The sequence below is a fragment of the Sapajus apella genome, unplaced genomic scaffold (assembly GCF_009761245.1).
Source record: "Sapajus apella isolate SASKATOON/1434 unplaced genomic scaffold, GSC_monkey_1.0 scaffold121, whole genome shotgun sequence".
In the NCBI taxonomy this organism is placed as follows: domain Eukaryota; kingdom Metazoa; phylum Chordata; class Mammalia; order Primates; family Cebidae; genus Sapajus; species Sapajus apella.
In genome coordinates this window covers 4775074-4781023 of record NW_022437061.1, presented here as the reverse complement: position 1 = coordinate 4781023, position 5950 = coordinate 4775074, and the positions used below count along the sequence as shown (strand labels likewise).

At 43.7% G+C, this 5950-nt stretch overlaps 1 non-coding gene across 1 annotated transcript; it reads left to right on the top strand.

Moving 5' to 3' along the window:
• The first annotated feature begins 4973 nt into the window (after positions 1-4973).
• Positions 4974-5084, top strand: LOC116538647. The gene has a single exon (XR_004263726.1). It is a non-coding gene; the product is annotated as a U6 spliceosomal RNA (small nuclear RNA).
• The last annotated feature ends 866 nt before the right edge of the window (positions 5085-5950 follow it).

The window sequence follows — 5950 nt, the reverse complement described above, 5'->3', positions numbered from 1 at the left end:
TTTTCGACGCCCCCAAGGGGGCGGGGCACATGACTCCCCGCGGAGGGATCCTGCACTTCAGCCACAGACTTTGAAAAAGAGTCCCGCCCCTAAGCCGTCTCTAGCCTCTCTCGCGGCCTCCCTAGCTCTCCAAGGCTTTGCCGAGCCAGTCCTCCCGCCCGGCGCCAGGGCGGAGGGTGGAATCTGCGCGTCGGCCTTGTCCCGCGATTGATCCGGGTTGGGAGACGGGGGGATAACTGAGGAGCGGAAGGAGACTGTTTCTGGTCTCGTTACGCCTTTTAAAGGTCCCCGATTTGTTTTATTTTCGCTGTTTTGAAAAGTCCGCCCAAAGTAGCCGGCTCTCTGATTGGATGCGGGAGGGGCGAACGGAAAGCGGAGGTCTTGATCCACCCTCGAATCTGGATTGGCTAACTCAATAGTCTTGGAGCCCTCTGATTGGCTTTCTCCGTATCCTGAGCCTCTCTCTGCCTTGGGGCCTTAGCAACTCCGGGGTCTGGATTGCGCACGCCTGGGTGGGCAGAGGGGAGGGCATTCCGTTACCTGCCCTACGGAGCCGTACCTTCGCTCCCGGTTACCTCCGCCTCCGCCCGTCTTGGGGGAATGCCATGCTCGCGGAGTATCTCCAAAGAGCTAACCTTTGTGACAGCCCCTTCAGCCATGGGAGAGTTTTCTCAATTCCTTCTTTGTCTTGCAGTTCCATTTTGCAATAACCCATCACATTATTATAACATTGTCGGGGAGTTTACTAAAATATTCAATAAATGCTACACGTTTGGGCATTTGTTTTATAAATTTCCAACCCAAGAGAAGAAAGGGAGGAGAGAGGTGAAACAAGTTAGGCAAAAAGTTGAGGATCGAGGCTGAGTGATGGGTACACGAGGCTTCATTACACTATTCTACTTGTGTGGCTTGGAATGTTTCCATAATTAAAAACAATTCAGGAGGGACTTTTTAATAAAAACTTGGCACGCTGATAAGGGTACATAAACATCTAATAATTATAGCGTACCTCCAGAGGTTGTAGTTGTGCTGTTGTTTTAATGAAGACTCCCAGAGCTGCTTGGTCTTTAGTAACCCATAAATTATCATTTATTGTTCATTATAATTAGCGTGGTTGTTATTATAGGCGACACCTCTCCCGGGACGGGACAAAAAACAAACCAACCAGGTGCCTTAGGCCAGAGAAACTTTCACACAGAGTATCACTGGGAGATGTGGTTGACTCCCCTGGAACATTTATAGTTTGTTTACTTTCTCCCTCCTAAATTAGCAAATACCGCATTCATGAGTTCTAATCTACATAATCAGCCTCTGGAAACAAATTTCTCTTTTCTGTTCTTCTGTATGTTTTCTGTGAATTATTTTGTTACTTGTGAAATATGGGAAGGCATACAATATAGCTTTGGCAGAGTTCTTTGCAAAGCAGCTAATGAATTTTAGAAATAGGTTCTTTTGCATATGAGCTCGGACTAAACACAGGCATCTGTTTGGAGCACAGAGCAACTGGGGGAAGGGAGCCCAAAAAGCTAACAGTTATTTCAGAGTGGTGTGACCTTGGTGAGGGTTTTGGAAAATAAGATAAAATTAGCATATTACTTTTAAATTATTTACAGGCTACATAATTTTATCCAATGCCGATTTGATATTTTAAACGTTATTTAAGTGATAACTTTTATTTGACATAATCATCTTGCTGGAAATCTATGCTGATAAACATAATAGGAACATGAAACTCACTTGGAGAATAGAGCTAAGATTAAAATTACAGCGATAACAGCTCATTGTACAGTGTCAAAAGGCTGAGTAGAGAGAGCCCACAGACAGAAAGCAGCTCGACCAACTGTCCACCACCAGAGAAATGAGAGTTTGTGAGCAAAGCATGAAGGAGACTGGCAACATTTTTTTCAAGTAAGAAGGCAAAGGTAAAAAAAGAACATATGTTATTTAATAAGTGATGTGAAAGAGGAAATGCAAATTTATGTGGTAGAAGACTTTAAAAATAACAGAGTATATAAAACAAAAATGAAAAGATTTAGAAATTGTCCTTTGCTTAGGCTACATAATTTTATCCCATGCTTATTTGATCTTTTAATCATAAATAAGTGATAACTTTTATTTGACATAATCATCTTGCTGCTTAGATCACTAAATGTCACAAAGCTATACTAAATGTGTACTCTATATTTCATAACTGGTATTTTATATGTCTTTTTGCAGACAGCCTCTTGAATGATGTGAACAGAGTGATGGCTTTCTCTGAGAGACAAGAAAGCTTTGTATACGGTGTTGAATTTCCTGCTCTTGGCAGGCCCTGCTCAGCACAGAAGAAAGGACTGATCAGGTTGTCCAAGACGGAGTCCTTTATCCACTTTAGTCCACTTGTCTCTTTAAAATTAAAGGAAAGCAGTCATTAAAAATATTGGTCCAGTAGTTATTAATATAGCATCCTCTTTTTTAAACACCTCATTTTAAGTATGATGATATTCTTGGGAAATGGGCTGAGGGATTATGCAGGTTTTCTGTTTATGTTGCAGAATTTTTTGTTTGTTAATATATCTTTTTGAAAATTAAAAAAAAAAAACTCCTCATTCTATTTGTCCTTATCATCTTGGCTTGCCTTGCTGGAGCTGAAAGTGTTATTTATGAAAAAAGACATTATTGCCCTTAGGCTAATCAGGCTTTACCCATTAGCCTTTCCTGAGCTTTCTAGAGGGCAGATTTCCTGTATCATGCATGCACATGTACAAAATAAGGAAATCAGAAACCTGGCACCCACCCCAAGAACTTCTAGACAATTTAAGATGCTTGATCTTCCACAGTACATGATAGGGGTGCAGTGAGGTTGGGTGATACTGTCACCAATAACCCCATAAAGGCCTCATGTGCAGCCCGTTGTCCTCAGTGACATGTGAGACTGAAACTAGAAGGTGCTCACAGAATGGGTAATAAGCAGGGAGTGCCCACACAGAAACAATGCCTACATTCAGTAAATCCCTGACTCCTGACAAGTGTCCTGCAAACCTACTCACACTTAAGCTTCTACCTTGAATATAGGGCACTCCCATGGGACAGCTGCAGTGCTTCCCTAAATGACTTAGATTTCATGAGGCATCAAAATTGCTACAACTTTCCAAACATCATCTTTAGCCTCACAGATGTGGTTTTTGACAACAAATCCTAGCTTTTTATTCAATCGAAATTTAAAGACTAGGCATTAAGTGCCAGGCATGCTACTCGGCACCACGGATACAAAAATACACAAATAAAACAAGGTCCCAGAATATACCCTGGTATGTCTGAGGTGTAGGGCAAAAGCACCGGCCATGGATCAAAATGGCTTTGTGTCCCAGCTTTCCTACTCATTAGAGATGCTGCCTTGAATACCTTGAATAATTCCCATTGTCTTCAGCCTCAGCTTTTTTTCTTTCTTTTCTTTTTTTTTTAAGAGACGGGTTTCACCATCTTGGCCAGGCTGAGTCTGGAACTCCTAACCTCGTGATCCACCTGCCTCAGACTCCCAAAGTGTTGAGATTACAGGCATGAGCCACCTCGCCAGGCTGAGCCTCAGCTTTCTAACCTAGGAAAACAGAAAACCAAAGGTAGTTGGGTCTGCTTCATATGTGATGACAGAATACAAACATCTGTGAAAGCAATTAGCTATTTATTTCCAGGCTGTTGGAATTTTTCACCAGGTTGTAACTTCATGAACGGAAAGGAAGGGATCATCCTAACCTCATCCAAGAAGTCTGGTGGAAAGCAGCCCCAAAAGGAAAGAAACTGAGGATAAGGATATGTAAAGCTGACATGAGGCCATACTCCCCCTCCCTATCTAGTCACTATTGCTGGCTCCCTGCCTGGGTTGTTTTCTGTCATTGAGCTGAGCATGGTGGTTCACATCTGGCATCCCAGCACTTTGGGAGACTGAGGTGGGAGGATCACTTGAGCCCAGGAGTTGAAGACCAGCCTGGGCAACACAGCGAGACTTTGTCTTTACAAAAAAAATTTAAAAATTAGCTGGGCGTGGTAGCATGCACCTGTAGTCCCAGCTACATGGGAGGCGGAGGCAAGAAGATTGCTTGAGCCTGGGAGGTTTAGGCTATAGTGAGCCTTGATCATGTCACTGCACTCCAGCCTGGGCAACCGAGCAAAAGCCTGTCTCAAAAAAAAAAAAAAAAAATGTGGTTTGCAGCTACAAATTTCCTGCTTAGATAAGCCCTGCTTCGCAGAACCTGCAATGGAGACAGGAATGCCTCTCCGAGGGAGAGGAACAAGGAAGGTATAGCATATCATAGGGTGCCATCTTGAAGTGATGCAGATTTTCCAACCAAGAGCTCATTTTAAAATCAGAGCCTGGAAGAATGAGATGATTTATATAGCAGATGATTAATCTCTTTCTTCAAGCAATCAGCAGAATAAATCAGTGTGGCATCTCATATATTCTCCGTTCTGATTTTCCCACGAACAAGATAGTCTCAAATTTGAAATCAACATTTTATAATCCATTTACTACATAGATATTTTGTTGCTTTTGTTGTTAATGCTAAAAGCATGCCCTGTGTTTTTGGAAGAGTGTTTACCTATGCACGCGTTGGCCATATTCACAACACAGTCAACTCCCAGATACTGACATGCCCAGCTTTGGAATTTTGGAAATTATCCACACTGTAGAGACCGTCTGAAAGACTACAGCAAGCGGACCAGTATTTCCAGCGTGCCAGTTTAGCCCCTCCCAGTTCTACTAGCCTGCAAGAAAGTTAGCCTTCTGCAAACTACCTCTGCAACCTGAGAACACAATGCTTATTTGACTCTGAGCGTTCAAGAGATTCTCCTGCCTCAGCCTCCCAAGTAGCTGGGATTATAGCCATGCACACCACAACCAGCTAATTTTTGCCATGTTGGCCAGACTGGTCTTGAACTCCTGACCTCAGGTGATCTGCCCACCTCAGCCTCCCACAGTGTTGGGATTACCAGGAGTGAGCCACCGCACGCAAGCCACATATATTAATATTGGAATGTTACACAGAAGTTTAGCATGGCCACCATGCAAGGATGACAGACAAATCTGTGAAGTGTTCCTTTTTTTTTTTTTTTTAAGACGGGGTTTCACCATGTTGGTCGGGCTGGTCTTGAACTCCCGACCTCAGGTGATCCACCCGCCTTGGCCTCCAAAGTGCTTAGATTACAGGCATGAACCACTACACCCGGCCCATTTTTTTTTTTTTTTTTTTTGAACGACGGAGGCTCACTGTGTCACCCAAGCTGGAGTGCAGTAGCTCAATCTTGGCTCACTACAACCTCTGCCTACCGGGTTCTTGCAATTCTCCTGCCTCAGGCTCCCAAGTAGCTGGGATTATAGGCGCACGCCACCATGCCCAGCTAATTTTTTGTATTTTGGTAGAGACAGGGTTTTACCATGTTGCCCAGGCGGATCTCAAACTCCTGAGCTCAGGCAATCCACCCGCCTCAGCCTCCCAAAGTGCTGGGATTATAGGCGTGAGCCACCACGCCCAGCCAAACTGTTCCATATTTTTTAAAAAAGAAAAGTTTGGACATGGTGGCTCACGCCTGTAATCTCTGAACTTTGGGAAACCAAGGTGGGAGGATCGTCTGAGTCCAGGAGTTCTAGACCAGCCTGGGCAACATGGCAAGACACTACCTCTACAGAAATTTTAAAAATTAGCCAGGCATGGTGGCATGCACCTGTAGTCTCAGCTACTTGGGAGGCTGAGGTGGGAGGATCACTTGAGCACAGGTCAAGTTTGCAGTGAGCCATGTTCATGCCACTGCAGTCTAGCCTGGGTGACAGAGAAAGACCCTGTCTCAAAAAAAGAAGAAGAAGAAAAAGACAAACGGTCAGCAGATTTGCAACCTTAATTCCGTCTTGCTATATTACATAACATATTCACAGGTGGTGAGGAATGGGATGTGGACTTTTTAATTTTTTTTCTTG